This window comes from Monodelphis domestica, chromosome 4 (genome assembly GCF_027887165.1).
Source record: "Monodelphis domestica isolate mMonDom1 chromosome 4, mMonDom1.pri, whole genome shotgun sequence".
Lineage (NCBI taxonomy): Eukaryota > Metazoa > Chordata > Mammalia > Didelphimorphia > Didelphidae > Monodelphis > Monodelphis domestica.
Genome location: NC_077230.1, coordinates 390,936,157 through 390,956,932, shown reverse-complemented (window position 1 = coordinate 390,956,932; position 20,776 = coordinate 390,936,157). Strand labels below are relative to the sequence as shown.

The 20,776-nt window shown below is 42.0% G+C and overlaps 1 protein-coding gene across 1 annotated transcript in view; it reads left to right on the top strand.

The window, feature by feature from the left end:
* The window catches only part of IGSF21 (immunoglobin superfamily member 21), a 447,442-nt gene that overhangs the window by 140,169 nt on the left and 286,497 nt on the right, over positions 1-20,776 (top strand). The gene's annotated exons all lie outside the window — the stretch shown is intronic.

Below are 20,776 nucleotides of genomic sequence, written 5' to 3'. Positions count from 1 at the left end.
TTGCAAACTGGGAGGCAGTCCAGAGGAGAGCAATGCAAATGACCAAAACACCAGGAAGGATAGGACTAAGGGACTGTGTGTTCTGGGTCTCCTACTAATGTGCTTGGTGACCTTGGACAGCTCTCTTCCCCAGTCCAAGGCTCTGATTTCCTCACCTGTGTAAGGCTACAGTGCCTGACACATAGGAGAGCTAATAAATGCAATTAATGATTGATTGATTTGTGGGGGGGGGAGGTCAGTAAGGTCCCTTCTAATTCTGAAGACTCTATAATTTTCTATAAAATGTGGGGATGGGACAAAGGTTCCTTGCAGCTCTGATGTTCTGTGATTACAGTCTTTTAACCTTGGTTCTGTCATCTGTCAAATGGTAAGAGTGATGCCCACACTACTTTTCTCACAGGGTCCTCAGGAGGATGGAATGAAATGATGTATGGAGAAGAATTATTTGATTTATTAGGGTCATAAGATCTCTGTTTGAGAGGGGATCTTAGAAAGGGCTGTGTACTCCAGACCCTTCATTTTACAGATGAGGAAACTGAGACCTATGGAATGTAAGTGACTGGCCTAAGGTCACTCAGAAAGTGTCAGAGATGAGAGTGGAACTCAGGTCATATGACTTCAGTGTCTGTGTTCTATGCATTGTGCCATGCTGCGTCACCCTCTTATTACATGATTAAAAGAAGGCTTAGTGATTCCATCAGCATAGGGAACCCTCTTCATCATGGAAGATCACAGATTGCAAATTGCAACCCATCTGGGCCTTTCCCGGCAAATCCTAGCAAGCTGTCTGAGGCTAAGAAGTATCTAGGTGACTGGGCCTGGAATTAGGAACACCTGAACTCACATCCAGCCTCAGACCCTTATTATCTATGTAACCCTGGACAAGTCACTTAAACTGTGCCTCAATTTCCTCATCTGTAAAATGTGAGATAAAAACAACTCCAGTCTCCCAGGGCTCTTGTGAAGATCACATGAGATAATATTTATAAAGTGCTTAGACACATAGTGCCTAGCACAGAGTAAGCCTATGAAAATGATAGTTATTATTATTAGTTATTACTAAGAGGCTAAGTGACCTCCTCAAAGTCACACAGCTGGGAAATTTCAGAAGCATGATTCGAAGCTGACTCTTCCTTATTCCAAGATCAACAATCTGGCCTCTGCACCATTCTGTAAATTACTTTATGTAAATCACTAGTGTTATTATAAAGAAACTACTGGATGGAAAAAATTAGTCTGAAAGGGGGGAAATTGCCCTAGCCCCCAAAGGGTTCAGATTATAGAGAGAGTGGGAAATGAAATTAGAGAAAGGTGAGGTGGGGGTAGATCCAAGAGTTCTGAGTACCAGGATGAGGGCTTAGTTTAAAAAATCATTCCTATGCCACTGGAATCAGAGATCCAATTCCTGTCTCTACTCCTGTGAAGCTTGTACTCCAGCAGAACACGAGGGTTCCAAATCTTACAGAACCTTGATGCCTTTGTGACTCTGCTTCCCCTTGAGTCAGTGCAGGGCCACTGCTCTTCTCAGAAAGACTCAAAGCCGATGTGTCCCCAGAGCCCACCAGGAGGGCTCCCCACTTTCTCAGCCTGCTCCCTGAATGCCATTTCCTCAGAAAGCTGGACCAGCTGCTCAGTATCATATTAGTACCTACAAATATGAACTTGAGCCCCTCATCCTCTATGGAAAAACTGGCCTCCAGAGCCAGGTCTCCAGAGACATCAGGCATTTCCAGCTCCCAGAGAACAAGCAGAATTAAGTCTGTGAACAACAGAAATAAAATGAAACCTGCTTCCTCTCCCCATCCTTCTCTCCCTGCCCCTCCCAACTCCTCCACTTGCTCCCTCCCTAACCCCTCCATTCAATAATGTATCTTCAATCTGTTCCTTGCCCTTCAGCAGAAAGGAGTTAGATGGAAAAACGAACCAGACCCAAATAGCTGTCCGGTGACAAGCAGGCACTCTATAACGGAGAGACGGTAATAGGCTGATGTTTATCTTTTGGGACGTGTACATTTAATAAAGTATTAATATGAAGGCCAGATTGCCTCTCCTGTCGGGCAAGCAAAGAGATTAGCTGGGAGGGAGAGGACTGAATGTAGGGGGAGAGAGAGAGAGAGAGAGAGAGAGAGAGAGAGAGAGAGAGAGAGAGAGAGAGAGAGAGAGAGAGAGAGAGAGAGAGAGAGAGAGAGAGAGAGAGAGAGTCAAAATCACTGTTATTCAGGAAGTCTGAGGCTTGGTTTTGCCTTCCAGAGGAAATAAGTTCTTGTGAATTTGACATTAAAGTGAATTTTTATTTTTTTATTTTTTTTGTTAAGCACCTATTTTGTTTATTTAATTAGATGATTTAGAATATTTTTCCATGGTTACAAGATTCATATTCTTTCCCTCCGCTCTCCTCACCCCGTTCCCTTAAAGTAAATTTTTATTAAAAAAAGAATCTGGTTATCTCATTGACTTTCCAAAAAAAAATTGAAGCTGGGTTCCCAAAAACAAGGCCCCCCCCACCAGTAAGTAGACTGAGTTGAAAGCCTATAGTGATGAAGATATTAAAACAGATACTCTATTTCCTACTGCCCACCCCCTCCTTCATTTTAGAGCCTTGTCAAGCTTTTAGAAAATATTCAGACATTTGGGTTCATGGGTCTCTTTTAGCACAAGAAGAAAGAATTCCAAAGATCAAAGGGAAAAGGATGGTGGGGGTGGAGAACTTTATCTTTCTCTCCTTTCTCTTTCCCTCCTCTTCTTTCTTTTTCATTGAGATTGGATCCTGGTTAAGATTTGATTTTCATCTTATTAATCAAGACTGGAACCTTCTTATTTTGCAGCTCAACAGTTTATATGTTTATAAAGGTTCTAACCAACCAATGATGGACTATATTGGACTGGATTTCTCAGAAGTGAAGAAGATACTATTCCAGTTCTAAAACCTTTCTGGGGTCCCTTCCAGCTCAAATGATTTGTGATTGAGATTGTATTACATTGCCCTCTCCTTGAATCACATCCTATCTTTCCTCCACTTTCCCATGTCCTCTTGCACCCTGTCCAATGTTCGCCATTCAGCCTACTTTCCTATGAGGCAATATTCAGAAAGTGGGTTGGTAATTATAATTGATTCCCTCATTTTTTCTTCTAGTTATTTGGAATCTCTCTTTGTGTGTCTTCAGTATTATACATAACCTACTAAGTCTCGCCATATTCCCCAGCTCAGTATTTCTTAAATCAGAGGGTCTTAGTTTCATAAAACAAGCTGGCTCCATAGTTTGTCAATCTATAAATTATGAATGCAGGAAAACAAGTTGACTTAATGAAATAAAATTGTATAGTAAAGCCTCATTAAATCAGGCCCCAGTAATTTGAAATCCTCAAGAAAAAGGACATGGTTATTCTTATTAAGTAACAACTGGATTTCCTGAAAATCTGCAAGGGAGAAATTATATCTACTACTAGGAGACTGGGATTTTTTTGGGGGGAGGAGATAAAAAAAGAGAGGAACAATAAACCTTTAAGAAATTAAAGATTCCTTCATTGTACCTAAACCAGCTTATGGGTCTCGCAATTAATTCTTGCATACAAAAGGACTTTGGTGTTTATGAGACATTATTATTTAATGGAAGCCTATTGTGAATTGTAATTTTTTCATTAACTTGCCTCGTTTTACTTATTAGTCCCCGTTTATATCTTAGTTTATGCTGTGTGCATCAAGCAATAATTGTGTTTCTTTAAAAATTATTCTATAACATTCCTTACTCTATAATTCAATTTGTGCATTAAGTCAAACTGCCCTGTTTATACTCCCCTCCCCTTATATGGAATATGTTGGATTTTTACAATACACTGAGAGGCGGGTCAGTGAAGTAGAAAGAAAATAGGACCAGGAATTAGGCAATCCAGACCTGAATTCTAGTATGGCTTTTATCTCAGAGACATTAGTCAAGTTCTCTGGCCTCTCTGAGCCTAAATCCTTATCCATAAAATGAGGACTTTAGTGATGATGACCACTAAGATCCATCTGAACTCTAACATAAATTCTAAGGTTCCTTCCAGTTCTGATATTTTATATTACAAAGTTCTTTTTAACTAAGACAATTGATGCTCCAAGATCTTTCCCAGTTCTGACATTCTGTGTTCTATGTTCCGGTATTCTGTGTTTTGAGGGTCTCCCAGCTCTGATATTCTGTTCTAAGGTTTCTCCCAGCTATGACATTCTCTGTTCTAAGCTCTCTCCCAGCTCTGACATCCTCTGTTCTAAGGTCTCTCCCAGCTCTGACATTCTCTGTTCTAAGCTCTCTCCCAACTCTGACATTCTCTGTTCTAAGCTCTCTCCCAGCTCTGACATTCTCTGTTCTAAGCTCTCTCCCAGCTCTGACATTCTCTGTTCTAACGTCTCTCCCAGCTCTGAAATTTTATATTCTAAAGTCTCTCCCAGCTCTGACATTCTCTGTTCTAAGATCTCTCCAAGCTCTGACGTTCTCTGTTCTAAGCTCCTTCCCAGCTCTGAGAGTTTCTTTTCTGGGGGTCCCTTTCAGCTCTGATGTTCTGTGATCTCAGGACCCTCCTCAGCTCCGACATTCTATACTCTAAAGTTCCATTGTAAAAATGACATTTTCTGTTCCAAAGTCCTTTCTAGCTCTAAAATTCATTGTTCTAAGATCCCTTCCAGTGCTAGCAGTGTGAAAAGGATATTTTGTTATAACATTCATTCTCTGAATCATACCTCTATCCTTCTGCTTTCTTGAGTCCTTCTGCCCATCCAACATTCCCCATTTCATCCACTTTAGCCCTATTTAGACAATGCTTGGAAAGTGGGTAGTTAAGTCTAAGGTTTCTCTGAATCTCTTGAGGTCCGGCTGTTGGTGGAGATGCAAAAGGTAACAGAAACAGTGGAATGTATGACCATGTGTGTGTGTGTGTGTGTGTGTGTGTGTGTGTGTGTGTGTGTAAACATATGACTACAACATCCAGAGGGCATGATAATTAGACCATGAGTCCGAGACTGTTTTCTTTGCCCTTCTTTGTAAGTCCAGCATTGAATGCAGCACGTGGCCCATAGTAGGTGCTTGCTAAGATTGCTGTCAACAAGAGATAGTGCCTGAGACCCCGATGCAGCACTAGGTTTGGGGAACGGAAAATCGTCTTGTTTGTCTGGAATGTAAAGTACATGAAGGGGAGTAATGTGTAATAACACTCAAAGCCTGAGGGAGAGCCAGCCTGAGAAGGGTTTTAAATACCAGACCTGCATTTCGAGTTTATCCTGGAAGCAATGGGGAGATACAGAACCTTCCCAAGGAAGGATGACTTGCTTGCATAATAAAGATGGCTAGGTGGAGGACAGAGGCAAGCAGGGAGAGACTTGGAGTCAAAGAGACAAACTTGCTAGTAGCAGCAATCGTCCAGGCAAGAGGGGATGAGGGTTAGAGAGATCAGAGGTAACTTGGCCAGTTGTGTGTCCATGATTAGACCTTAGGACTTGTGTTCTTTGTGGGCTGCCTCCCAGGGAGTCTCCTCCCTGCCACATCAGCAGCCCTTGGTCTTGGGGAGTTGTGCATTCATACCTTTGACTCTTTTGTTAACTTGTACACAGGGACATTCTCTGTTCTAAGGGCCCTTCTGGCTGTGACATTCTCCAATCCATGACCTGCATATGCTTCCAACATGCCTGTATGGCTAATGGTGGTTATTTTTGTTCTCCTGTTATACCCAAGAAAAGCTGGTTTCTGTTGGAGGATTTTGAGGGGCTTAGGAAGGGGTCATTCTAAAAAAAGGAATAGCCCCCTCTTCTGGATTGGGAAGGAGAACAGGTCAGTATTCCCAGGATGCTTTTCTGTCCTTCCTCTCATAGCATAGTCTTGGCTTTTCTTTGGAAGCTGAAATGACCCAGATATCAAAATTATAATCCCTGTATAAAACCTGGAGTCTAAGAATTGGAAGGGTCCTCAAAGGTCAGCAAGCCCATCTAGGTGGATGGAGTACTGGGCCTGGAGTCAGGAAAGCCTGAGCCCCAAAATGATGTCAGACATTTACTAGTTGTATAACTCCAGGAAACTCATTTAACTGCTATTTACCTCAGTTTCCTCTACTATAAAATGAGGAAAATTATAGCACCAACCTTAGGGTAGTTATGAAGGTCAAATGAAATAGTATTTGTAAAGCACTTGACTGGTGCTAAATGGCACATTCATGGGCAATACAAGAAGACCCAATCTCAACAAAAAAGAAAGGAGAAGAGGAGAAGAAAGGATCGGAGAAACAGAAAAAGATGAGAAAAAAACATTGAAACAGAAAAGTTACAATCCAACTAGGTCCATGTGTTACTAACATCAGACCCTTTCTGATTTGAACTTGGAGCCAATCTTTCCCTAGACAAGAACCAGATTTTCTTTGGTATAATAGGAGAACAAAAACAGCCACCATTAACCATCCAGGCATGTTGGAAGCATATGCAGGTCTCGGATTATAGAATGTCAGAGCTGGGAGAGCCCTTAGAACAGAGAATGTCAGAGCTGGGAGAGACCTTAGAACAGAGAATGTCAGAGCTGGGAGAGACCTTAGAGCAGAGAATGTCAGAGCTGGGAGAGACCTTAGAACAGAGAATGTCAGAGCTGGGAGAGACCTTAGAACAGAGAATTCAGAACTGGGAGAGACCTTAGAACAGAGAATGTCAGAGCTGGGAGGGACCTTAGAACAGAGAATGTCAGAGCTGGGAGAGACCTTAGAACAGAGAATTCAGAACTGGGAGAGCCCTTAGAACAGAGAATGTCAGAGCTGGGAGAGACCTTAGAACAGAGAATGTCAGAGCTGGGAGAGACCTTAGAGCAGAGAATGTCAGAGCTGGGAGAGACCTTAGAACAGAGAATGTCAGAGCTGGGAGAGACCTTAGAACAGAGAATTCAGAACTGGGAGAGCCCTTAGAACAGAGAATGTCAGAGCTGGGAGAGACCTTAGAACAGAGAATGTCAGAGCTGGGAGAGACTTTAGAACAGAGAATTCAGAACTGGGAGAGACCTTAGAACAGAGAATGTCAGAGCTGGGAGAGATCTTAGAACAGGGAATGTCAGAGCTGGGAGAGACCTTAGAACAGAGAATGTCAGAGCTGGGAGAGAGCTTAGAACAGAGAATGTCAGAGCTGGAAGAGACCTTAGAACAGAGAATGTCAGAGCTGGGAGAGACCTTAGAACAGAGAATGTCAGAACTGGGAGGGAGCTTAGAACAGAGAATATGAGAGCTGGGAGGGAGCTTAGAACAGAGAATGTCAGAACTGGGAGGGAGCTTAGAACAGAGAATATGAGAGCTGGGAGGGAGCTTAGAACAGAGAATGTCAGAACTGGGAGGGAGCTTGGAACACAGGATGTCTTTGCTGCAAAGAGGCTTAAAACACAGAAATTCTTGATTGATGAGAACCTTTGAAATGCTCTTGTCTGTTTTTCTCATTTTATAGCATGTGAAATGAAGTCAACTAGGTAGAAAGGGCTTGTTTGTGGCTATTTAGAGGCAGAGCCCAGGACTAGAACCTAGATCTCTTGGCTTCTGGCTCAGTGGTTTTGCAGCTCTACTGAGGTATATGTTTATAAAGGTTCTGTTACTGCCTGGGGTTACCAATCCTTATTATTAATAGTATAACCACATGATTATCAATAATGAAGCACAAATTAATAATAAATAAACAAACTAATGATAAATAATACATACATCATGAATAATACATTAATACTATGAGTCCTTTGAGCATGTATTGCCTCTGACAGTGAAGAATTTGATTAGCTGGCTAAAGATCACAGAGGGGGAATATTTCAGAAAGGGTTGTGAGGTCAGGGGCAGGGAAGTTGGTTAAATGAAAGAGGCCAGATCCTCTCCCAGCAGAGACATCAGATGTTCAGCCAACGTGGGCTTGATGTATGAGCAGCCAAAGGATGGCAGGGGTAAGAATACAGGTTGGAGAGGAAACAGGGTTCCCACTCCAGTCCTTCATCAATGCCTCTGACTCACAAGAGAAATTCTGGGGCCAGACTTTGTGGTCAGGGTCCTGCTGCCATCAGTGGCTATGCCCAAAGGCCAGCCCACCTGATGATTTCAATTGGGTCAACCCCTGAATTCCAACCAATGAAGGGCTACATGGGGCTATCAGTTTTTTTCAATCTGCAAACCCTATCCTTACCTAATAGGCAAACAGCTCCTTTTTATCTCCACTGAGAAATTATACATGAAAAACCCAGGCTCTTCCCTGAGGGTTTTTGGGCTACCAGAGAAACACCTAGAATTAAATGGCTTCCAAGAGTCACATAAAGGGTTTGGATTTATTTCAAAGGATAGTAGGCCCCTGAGATGACTAAGTCTGAACTTTCTTGAATAGAAATATATTCTAGAGCATGTATGACAAGTGACCATTCAAATCTCCAGGGATGATGATCAGCTCACTAACTTCCCAACCCCAAGGCAGCCCCATTCTATATTTTTTGTACAGGGGTGAGTTTCATCCATGAAGTCTGCCTCTGCCTCTCTGCTACTTTCATCCTCTAAAAGTGATTCTCTCCTGATAAGTTCAAGTAGAACAAACCTGACCATGGACAGCTAAGTGATACAGTGGATAGAGAGCAGGACCTGAAGTCAGGAAGACTGGAATTCAAATCCAGCCTCAGACAATTACTTCTAATTCTGGACAATTCACTTAAACCCGTGTGCCTAAATAAATAAGGCCTGAGTTCAAATCCAGCCTCAGATACTTATTGGCTTTGTGATCCTGGACAAGTCACTTCACCCTATTTACCTAAATAAATAAATAAGAACTGAATTCAAATCCAACTTCAGATGATTATTAGCTCTATAACCCTGCTGAAGTCACTTAACCTTGTTTAGATAGATAGATAGATAGATAGATAGATAGACAGACAGACAGACAGACAGACAGAGATAGATAGATAGATAGATAGATAGATAGATAGATAGATAGATAGAGATCTATAGACAGAAATAGATTAATAGATGAATAGATGGATAGATAGATAGATAAATGGATGGATGGATGGATGGATGGATGGATGGATGGATGGATGGATGGATGAATAGAAGGCAGACAGACAAATACATACATGCATACATATATACATACATAGATTGATAGATAGAAGACTAAGCCTGACCCTTCTTTTCTTATGACCTCCCTTCAAAGAGTAAATACTAAAGACAATGACTAACAATGGGATATGTACTCCCTTCTCTCCTACCCCATTCCCAGGAAAGTCAAGACTCCATTGAGAGAGGCATAGCATGCCAAAATACAGAGGTGACAATTTGTCTTTTCTCTTCCTGAGTCAGACCACATGTAGTATTGCATTCCTGTTTGGGATTCCACATTTTAGGATGAACAATGGTAATGTGGAGAGGATCTGGAAAAGAGAGACCAGGATGATAAAAGACTTCATGCTATGGAGAATGGTTGAATGAACTGGGATGTTTAGCCAAGGGAATATATGTGGTTGAGAATGGAGGGAAGATGGCACAGAATGTGGGGAGAGAATAATAGTTAAGTATTCAGAGGACTGAAAAAGAGTTTAGAGTTGACTTGTCCTGTTTGGTTCTACAGGTTTGAGCTAGGAGCAGTGGGTGGAAAGTACAGATAAGTTTGTCTTAAGGAAAAATTTCCTAACAGTAAGAACTGTCCAAAAGTAGAATGTATTGCCCAGTAGGGTAGCTGGTATACTCTCATCAGGCAGCTAAGTAGCACAGTGGATAGAGCATCAAGTCTAGAGTCAAGAAGACTCATCTTCATGGGTCCCAATCTAGTCTCAGACACCTACTAGCTGTGTGATCCTTGATAAGTCACTGAAATCTGTTTGCCTCAGTTTCTTCATCTGTAAAGTGAGTTAGAAGCCACTTCAGTGTCTTTGCCTAGAAAACCCCAAATGGGGGTCACAAAGAGTTGGGCACAATTGAAAAACCACTGCACAACATGCACTCTGATCGAATGACTTCTAGAACTTGTCTGGCATGCTATAGTAGTGATTATTTTCCAGGTAGGGGTTAGATAATTATTGAAGTCTCTTCCTATCCTGAATGATAAGATTCTAATAAATACCTGATGATCACCATCATATTCTTCCAAAAAGGTTCTTTGCTTATTTCTGATGCCAACTAATTGGCCAACTGGGTCCCCACAATCTTCCCACTATCTTTCCATTCATTTGGCCTTCATTTCTTTTTTTCCTTTAAACCTTTACTTTCTGAAAACCAAGATTGATCTTAGAATCAGTGTTCTCTATTGATTAGAATCAATATTAATTTTAGAATCAATGCTGCGTATTCCAAGGCAGAAGCGTGGTAAGGGCTAGGCAACTGGGGTTAAATAACTTGCCCAGGTTCACACAGTTAAGAAGTGTCTGAGGTCACATTTGAACCCAGGATCTCCTGTATCTAGGCCTTCCTCTCAAACCACTGTGCCCCCTAGCTACTCCAATCTTTATTTCTTAAAGGGCATCTCCCAGAACCCTGGCTCACCTCTGGCCTCAGCTCCTGCCAGTGAGAAAGTGGACTTTTGGGAGCACCCGTTAGAATTGCTCAGAGAGAGTGTATTTCAATCGGCCGTCTGTACCTGTCCAAAAGATACTGTTACAGTAATTGGTTTGTTGTAATAATATTTATTACGATAGTAATTACACGGCGCAGAGAGCTCAGCGAGCCTGTCATAACTGCCCTGATACGGTATTTATCTTCATGAGATAGGGGTGACCTCTTTTCTTTCACAAGTGGTGGAGCGTGGAACTCCTGTTATCGAGGGCAGATAAATCCTGGGTTCTCAGGAGCTGGGTGACATTGGGGATTTATGTTATTCCGGCACCCTTTAGACCAACCCCAGGTTTTCATTCTAACCAGAAGAGAGCCATGGCTCCTACCCACCAGCTCCTGGTCAAAGGGTTCCAGGGACAGAGGACTGGCAGGGTCCAGGTAACATGTAAGTAATGATTACCCTGCCATTAGTCGTCATAGGAAGGAGAGCTAGAAAGAGACCTTAGGGATTTCTGGTCCACCCCTCTCATTTTCCAGTTGAGGAGGCAACTGAGGTCCACAGAAGGACTTGCCCAAGGTCACATGGGCTATCAACCAGATGTCTCAGGTGGGAAGAATGTCTTTTTCCCCCTAAGGACTCAACACAGCATCTTAGCCTTAGGGTATAATAGCTTTAGGATTGACCTTCCTCCTTCAAGCCTCTTTCCTCTCCAATCCATCCTTCTCACAGCTGCCAAATTCAAATTCATTAAAAAAAAACTGTTTTAGAATCAATATTGTGTATTGGTTCCAAGACAGAAGAGTGGTAAAAGCTAAATAATGGGGATTAAGTGACTTACCCAGGGTCACACAGCTGGGAAGTATCTGAGACCAGATTTGAACCCAAGATCTCTCATCTCCAAATCTGGCTCTCCATCCACTGAATCACTTGCCTGACCTTCAATAGTGTTCCCCTAGAAGATGCTATATGAAACCTTTCCTGACTTCTCCCTGCCCAACCCCATATGAAGAAGTATAAATTAAATCAAGCTAGAAAGGTAGGTGGGAGCCATATTTTGGGGAACCTTAAAAGCTTGACTTAGGAGTCTGTATTTCATCTTGGAGGCAATAGAATAGTGTTCCTGAATATTTTGAGTAAGAAGATGACATGGTCAGAACTATGCTTCTGGAATATCCATTTGGCAGCTCTGTGAGAGACGAGTTGAGGAAGGGAGATAGGAAGCAGAGGGGATCAAAGCCTGAAGTAGAGTGGTGGCCATGTGAGTGGAAAAGAAGAGATGGATACTAGAGATGATAATATAAGGAAATAACCCAGTGCAAATTCTAGATATGTGGATAGTACAAGTAGGCATGTCCAATAGAGAATGATTCCTGACCCTGTACCAAGTCAGGATATGATGATTATCCAATGGGAAAGTTGAATCCATGCTAATAAGCAAAGTCTAAAGCACAGGTGTAAAAAACCCAGCTACGGGAGGGGGGAGGGAAAGAACATGAATCTTGTAAACATGGAAAAATATTCTAAATTAATTAATTAAAGAAAAGTTTCTAAAAGAAAAGTCTGAAGCAGTGTTTCCAGGAAAGGTCCATATTTTAATAGCAATCTTCTAGAGAAGATGACTTTCTGTTCTCTAAAGATATGGCAATTCAATGGAAGAGACGTTTGGCGAGCAGGCAAGACTTTGTGCTGTCCGGAACATCCCACCACTCAAGAAGTCTCCACTCTTCCTAAGGATGGGGCTGGCCCAGGGCCAGCTGCTTAAACATACTCTTTACCAAATGCAAAGACCAAAGAGAAAGTAGGGCCATCAAGAGACAAGATTCTGGATGGAAGAAATTATTTTTCATCAGCTCGTTGGGTAGATGCCTGGTTGCTAAATATCACTTGTGATTTTGCTAAATGTATGTTAACGGGAGTGGTGTAAATGCTGTCAGAGATAGAGGGGGAGAGTGATGGAGCCATTGAGAATAATGAAGTGTTTAGTTAAGATGAATCCGTCTCGGCTCCCGATCTGGCTTCTTGATATGGCTTGGGGGGAGGGGGGCACGCACTGGAGCTGTTTGGTGGCAAATTTAATGCTGATAAAAAAAGAAATCTGTCTTTACCCTCTGGCTAATTAACTGGCCAGATTCACTTCTTTTCCATAGCAACGTGCTGTTCCAAAGATGGTGGTAGGAGGTGTAACCTAGACCTTAAATTGGGCTTCACTCATCTCTCTCTCCCTCCTATTGCTCTCACTTTCTTAATGGTGGGAGAAACTTTTAGTGCTTTCTTGGATCAATGCTACCCTTGACTGGGGTTGGGAGGGTAGTGTACGAGCAGGAGACTCACAGCATCCTGCCTTTGGATTTTCTCTCATACATGTTCTTCACTCTGTTTGCTTACTTTCTCACCATCATTTACTACCCTGATTGTCTTCCCCATTTTTAACCTTGAACCTTACCCTGACTCTCTCTATCTAATAAAGCCCTGGATTTGGAGTCAGAAGACTTGGTTCTGAATCCTGGCTCTGCTATGCACTATCTATGTGACCACAGATGAATAATCTCTCTGGACCTCAATTTCCATATTTGTTAAATAAGGAGATTGGACTCCCAAATCCCCTCAAATTCTAAATTCAATGGCTCGAGCGCTTTCCTTTAGCAGATAAAACCTTTTTCTCTTTGGTACCAAGGTCTCTTCCCAGAATGATTTCACATTACTGCTCACATCACATACTCTCTGTTCCAGTCCAACTGTCCTGCTTGCTGTTTGTCAAACTCATCAGGCTCTCTACAACCTCCCCATCTTTGCACAAACTATTCCTGATGCTTGAGTTCTCCCTCTTTAATTCTGCCTCTTAGAATGGCTTTACAAAAAGCTTTTACTCATTTCCAGGGGCTGCTAGTTGGCTTGTGGCCTAGAGATGGGAGGCCCTGGGTTTAAATCTGGCCTTAGACACTAACTAGCTATGTGACCCTGGGCAAGTCATTTTACCCCCCTTTGCCTACTCATTCCTGCTCTTCTGCCTTGGAACCAATACATAGGATTGATCAATTTCCCCAGTTTTTAATGCCCTTTCCATTTCATTTTCTACTTAGTTATCTCTTTAAGTCTATCCCTTTCTTCTTTGAAAAAATATGCAGTTTTTGGGAGCAAAGACTATTCTGGTTTTATCTTTGCATCATTATTGGGAAGTATAGGGCATAGCATATAGTAGGCACTTAATAAATGCTTACTGTTTGAGTTGAATTGAGTTGAGTTAAATAGAATTGAATTGACAGGGAATGAAGGGGTTGGGGGATAAGGAGTGTGATGAAAGTGACAGGCTTTAGTATCTCCATCTGGAAGATGAGAAATCTGGACTAAACAACAGGCTAAGTGATTTTGTTTAGTTTTAATATCAACTCAGCAATTTCAATGGGATATTTGGGTTGGGAGAGGCAGGAAGAGTAAAGGGGAGGGAAATTGCCTTCCTGTAACTTCCATATTTTGGGGTGTGGTCTTTCAATTAGCTCCTGTCCCAGGAGAAACTGCTGGGGGGGGGGGATCTTGATATTAAAATACTTCTGATAAAAGTTTGACATTCAAAATATAAGAGAAATAAACGATTCCTCAATGGATAAATAAAGGATATGAGCAAATGACTCTCAAAAGAGTAACAAGGGGGCAGCTGGATAGCTCAGTAGATTGAGAGTTAGGTCCAGAGATGGGAGGTCCTGGGTTCAAATGTGGCTTCGGACACTTCCTAGCTGAGTGACCCTGGACAAGTCACTTAACCCCCATTGCCTAGCCCTTACTGCTCTTCTGCCCTGGAAACAATACAAAGTATTGATTCCAAGATGGAAGGTAAAAGTTAAAAAAAAAGAATAACAAACCATGAACAACCACATGAAGAGAGGTACAAATCAAAACAATCCTGTGATAGATGGGCAGCTAAATGGCTCAGGTAATAGAAGGCCAGACCTAGAGAGAAAAGAAGTCCTGGGTTCCAATATGGCCTCAGACACTTTCTAACTGTATTACCCTGGGCAAGTCCCTTAACCTCCATTGCCTAGTCCTTACCACTCTTCTTCCTTAAAACTAATACTTAGTATTGATTATAAGACAGAAGGTAAGGGTTTGATATCCAAAGTATAAGAGAAATATATAACCTTTAAACTATTCCTCAATGGATAAATGACCCTCAAAAGAATAACAAGGGGGCAGTTGGGTGGCTCAGTGGATTGAGAGCCAGGCTTAGAGATAGGAGGTCCTGGGTTCAAATCTGATATTGGATACTTCTATGGTGTGTGACCTTGGGCAAGTCACTTAACCCTCATTACCTAATCCTTACTGATCTTCTGCCCTTGAACAAAAATACAGTATTGATTCTAAGGCGGAATATGAGGGTTAAAAAAGAATAACAAAACATGAACAATCATATGTAGAGAGGTACAGATCAAAATAACCCTGAAGGTGAATCTTATACCCAGAAATTAATGAAAATGTTGAAAGATGAAAAGCCAAAGTTGGAGGAGTTATGGAAAGACAAGCATCTTAATGCCTTGTTGTGCTGCGAATTGGTACACCCATTCTTGAAGACAAGTTGGAATGATGTTAATAAAGAGAGCAGAATTCCCATACTCTGATCCAAAGATTTCGTTGCCAGGCAAAGACCTCAAAGCCACTGGCAAAAAGGATTCCAGATACACCAAAATATTTATTGCAGCTTTTTTTGTGGTACCGACCCTCCCCTCCACCCCCCACAAAACCCCAAGTAGATCCCCATAGATAGGGGAATGGCTAAACCAATTGTGGTACATGAACATAATGGAACATTATTGTGCTGTAAGAAACAATGAACATGATGAATTCAGGGAAACATGGAAAGACTTACGTGAACAAAGGCAAAATGGAGTAAGCAGGAGAAAAACAATACTCACACTGACTACAATGAAAATGGGGAAACCCCAAACCCCCAACCAACCAAAAATGACTATTATAAAATGATAAAAAAAAATAAGCATAGCCCCCCTTTCCCCCCAAAGAGAACTGGGAAGACATTCTGCTCTCCCTTCCTTGATCCTCTCCAGAGGCAGGAGCCACAGGTGGAGAATACTGCCCATGTGTCAGATCTTTTCAATATGTTAATTCATTTTGCTGTAGTTTTGAAATCAAAAATAATCAGTTAAGAGCTGGATCTCTGGGAGGGGAGGGGAGGATTACTGGGGAAAGTGTAGCCAGTGTCAAAACAAATGATCTCAATGATATTTTTTCAAGCAGAAGCTTCCTGGCTGAGTACAGATTCCAGCACCAACAAGGAGTCCTTGTTGTTCATTCCTTATGTCTATTTTCCTGAGTGTCTATCAGATTGACTTGGTATACAACCTTGAACAAAGAATCTTGGAACTGGAAGGGACCTCAGAGACCATCTAATTTGACCTGAGCCTGAGCAGAAATTCCCCCTACAGCATCCCTGACAGGTGTTCCTCCAGCCTCTACTTGGAAACTGCTAGTGGGGGGGGGGGGCTTCATTATTCCCCAGGACAGTCCATTCCACTTGGGGACAGTTTTTAAAACATTTTTAAACCCTTATCTTCCATCTTGTATTCAATATTGTGTCTTGGTTCCAAGGCAGAAGAGTGGTAAGGGCTAGGCAATGGGGGTTAAGTGACTTGTCCTGGGTCACACACCTAAGAAGTATCCGAGATCAGATTTGAACCCAGGACCTCCTATCTCTAGGCCTGGCTCTCAATCTATTGAGCCACTCAACTACTCCCTTGTTATTCATTTGAAGATCATTTATCCATTGGGGGATAGTTTAAAGGTTATACATTTCTCTTATACTTTGGATATCAAACCCTTACCTTCCATCTTAAAATCAATACTGTGTATTGCTTCCAAGGCAGAAGAGTGATAAGGGCTAGACAATGGGGGTTAAGTGACTTGCCCAGGGTCACACACCTGGGAAGTGTCTGAGGTCAGATTTGAACCCAGGACCTCCCTTCTCTAGACTTGGCTCTCAATCCACAGATCCACCCAGCTGCCCCCTTGGGGACAATTCTAATTGCTAGGAAGTTATTCTTTATGTTAGTTTAAAATCTGCCTCATGATCCTTTCATCCATTGCTCCTAGTTCATATTTCTGAGGCTACATAGAACAAGTAGAATCCTTCTTATGAGTGATGACCCTCCAGATACTTGGAGGCAGATATCCTCTTTTCCACCCCACCTGAGTCTTCTTTTTCTCCATCCCTAGTAAGGTCCTTGCATGGTTGGTCCCTCCTGATCCCCATCCTGATTGGAGGCACTTTTTTTTTGGTTAATGAAGTCAGATTTTTAGATTAGCAATGTGTCCCAGACCAGCCCCTATGGTTCTCTCATCATCTGATATGCATCTCCCATGAAGGAATTTATCTAAATCCTTCTTGAATCTGTCTAACCAAGACTGATGACAGCACATCAGCACGTCCCCTCCAACTTGTGACATCTGCCTGGCTTCAATGATAATAACTACTCACATTTCTATAATAACCTACTGCTTACAAAGCATGTTCCTTGAAACAACCCTGTGAGGTGGATAGTACCAGTCTTCATATTTCCATTTTATAGCTGAGAAAACTGAGCCTAAAGAAACTGAGTCAAAGAGGAGTTGCCTAGAACAATAGTTTATCACTGAGGAAGCTAGGCAGCTCAGTGCAGACACATCCTAGCTGTGTGACCCTGGGCAAGTCATTGAACCCCTATTGCCCAGCCCTTACTGCTCTACTACTTTAGAACCAGTCCTTAGTATCAATTATCAATTCTAAGACAGACAGTAAGAGTTAAAAAAATTTAATCATCTCTGGTCACACTAATAGATGGTGTCTGAGATAGGATCTGAACCTAGAGAAACTGGCTTCTTGCCTTCTTGGCTCTCTACTATGCCACATGGCTTAAAAAACCACCTTACCTTCTGCCTTGGTATCAGTTCTAAGAGAGAAGAATGGCAAGGGCTAGGCAGTTGGGATGAAGTGACTTGCCCAGGGTCATCCAGCTAGGAAAAGTCTGAGGCCAGATTTGTACTTAGAATCTTCCAACTCCAGACCTTGCTTTCTCTCCATTTTACTACCTTCCACATTGCTGTTTTTTTAACCCTCACCTTCCATCTTAGAATCAATACTGTGTATTGGTTCCAAGGGAGAAGAGACGGAAGGACTAGGAAATTGTGGTTAAGTGACTTGTCCAGGGTCACACAGCTGGGAAGTATCTGAGGTCATATTTGAACCCAGGACCTCCCAACTCCAGGCTTGGCTTTCACTGAGCCACCTAATTGCCCCTCCTTTTGCTTTTACTTTAAAAAAAATCTATTTTTTCATTGCATTTATTTCTGAATGTATCCTTCCACTCTCCCTTCCCTTAGCACTTCCTTATAACAAAGAACTAAGAAAAGTGGAGAAAAAAGAGACCACAATTCAGCAAAACTAACAAATATACCTACTAAGCTGAAAGTATATGTAAATTTCCACACATGTAAAGCTCCCACCTCTGCAAGGAAGGAAGAATATATTCTCATCTATTATCTTTGGTTACTATAACTAGAAAAATTCAGTTTGGGGAGGGGTTGTTTTTCCATTTCCATTATGGATGTCATTTGAATATTGTTCTCCTGATTCTAATTACTTCACCCTGAATCATAAAGGTCTTCCCATGCTTCTCTGAATTCTTCATATTCATCATTCATAAGGCACAGTTGTATCCTACTGAATTCATGTATTGCAAAGCCTTTGGCCATTCCTAATCAATGTGCACCTATTTTGTTTCAAGTTATCTGCTGCAGTATTAATTAGAATCTTGAATCCTTGGACTGTTTCCCACAATCCCTTTTCCCTTTCTGTTTATGTGAATCCTTTACATTATAGAGTTTTTTTTTTTAAAACCCTGACCTTCCATCTTGAAATCAATACTGTGTATTGGCTCCAAGGCAGAAGAGTGGTAAGGGCTAGGCAATGGGGGTCAAGTGACTTGCCCAGGGTCACCCAGCTGGGAAGTGTCTGAGGCCAGATTTGAACCTAGGACCTCCTGTCTCTAGGCCTGGCTCTCTATCCACTAAGCCACCCAGCTGCCCCCTACATTATAGGTGGATAATGCCTCCCTCTCTTTTTTATATTTAATAATGTTTATTAATATTTAACTTGAAGCAAAGGGAAAGTAAAAGGCTAGAGAAACCAAGAGAGCTCACCAGCCTTCCACATGGAAAAAAAGAGAGGGAGGTGTTACCCACAGGTTAAACCCATGACATAAAGGACACACATGAACAGAAAGGAAAAAAGGGATTGTGGGAAAAGTAGTCCAAAGGTTCAAGATACTAATTAATGCACTTCATGACCATTTGGGGCATATACAAGACCTTTTTCTGTCTTTGACATCATTAGGATTTGTACCTAGCAGGAGACTCTCTGGATCAAAGGCAAAGGACATTGTAGCCATTTTCTCTCCCCAATTCCAAATTGCTTTCCAGAATGGTTGAACCAGTTCGTAGCTCCAACATCCCATTGGCATGGTGGGCATGACTTTCCACAACCCCTCCAACATTGACTATCCCCATGTTTTGCCATCTTTGCCAGCTTGCTGGGGATGAGCTTGTCTGGTTTCTTGTCTTTTGGGTTTGGTCCCTCTAAGACTCTGCATACTTCTGGAATGGCTCCATGAAGCCACATACCATGAACGTTCCCATCTTCTGAGTTTGTGATAACTAGATCCTATCGTTAGCAGTCACAACAAGGAAGTCTGCCAACATGATCTCCTCCCACCAGAGGCATACCTGTGACTCCCTGACCACTAACAAGTGTTGACATTGTAAGCTGCTTTTCCCATCTCCATCCCCAGTCTGTCACTTCTAGTCTGGGAAAGAGAGTACGAGCTCACCATCTGCATCCACCTTGGTTGATTCATGTCAAAGCAAGCCAGGCGGCTGGGGTGCTTGTCCTTCCTCCCCTCCTTCAGGAAGAAGAGGCGACCTCCATGGATAATCTGGGCCTTACTGAGAATAGTGGGCAACCTTTTTTCTGTATCTTTAAAGGCAGCATATTTAGAAAGGGAAGGAAGGGGGGGAGGAGGAGGAACAGTGCCAAACTGCTAGGAGTTCTAGTGTTAAGAATCTAAGAAATGAGCAGCTAATCAGGTTAGCTCTTGGGAGGGGCAGACCCCTACCTCTTCATTCCATCTCAAGGCTGGACCACAAGTCATTAAGTGACTTGTCTATAGTCACATGGCTAGAAAGCTGTAAAATGAGATTTCAGACCATGGTTTTCTCAATGTAAATCTAGGGCTCTTTCCTACTCTCTCATACTCCCAGATGCCCAGACCCAGGAGAACAATTCATTGGCCGACTGTCTGAATATATAAACAGGTCTAAGAAGGATATTTTATAATTAACTATCACAGAATGTTAGAAGTAGAAGGGCCCCTTAGAGATAATTTAATTCAACTCGTTTAATAGAGAAGGAAACCAAGACCCAGAGAAGCAAGATGACTTGAAGAATAGTAAGACCGTGACCCTTAAATATGGTACCATAGGTCTATAGTGTATTCTCATGTTGCGAAGTTTGGTCGGACCAAAGGAGGTCTTTCTTCCACAAGATCCCAGCCATTATATACTCAAGGTACACTATTTTGTTTTTGTTGTTGCTGTTGTTTTTCTGAATCCAGAATGTTAAAGCAAGTAATGGCTTTAGAGATCATTGTATCCAGTCCTCTTCTCTTATGCAAAAGGAAACTGAGATCTAGAGAGGAGAGAAGAAGCACTGTGATCTGGTGGCTAGAATATATTGGTCTTACAATCATGAAGACTTGGGTTTGAATCCTGCCTCAAATGCTTACTAACTCCAATAATGCTGGGACCCTTTAGCCTCTCTCAGTTTCAGGGTACTCATGTGAAGTCAGCAAGTATTTTAAAGGATTTATTATGTGAAAGGTCGAGCAACTAGGTGGTCCAGTGGATAGAGCACTGGGCTTGGAGTCAAGAAGACTCCTCTTTATGAGTTCAAATTTGACTTCAGACTCTTACTAGCTGGATAACCCTGGGAAAGTCGCTTAACCCTGTTGGCCCCAGTTTCCTCATCTATAAAATGAGTTGGAGAAGGAAATGGCAAACCACTCTAGTATCTTTGCCAAGAAAATCCCAAATGGAGTCACAAAGAGTTGGACAAGATTGAACAACTTAATGTTTCAGTCTTTTGTGCTAAATGCTGGGGATAGAAAGAAAGAAGCAAACATTATCTGCTCCCTCAAAGAATTCATTCAAATTAGAGGGAAGGGCAACATGTAAATAACTGTA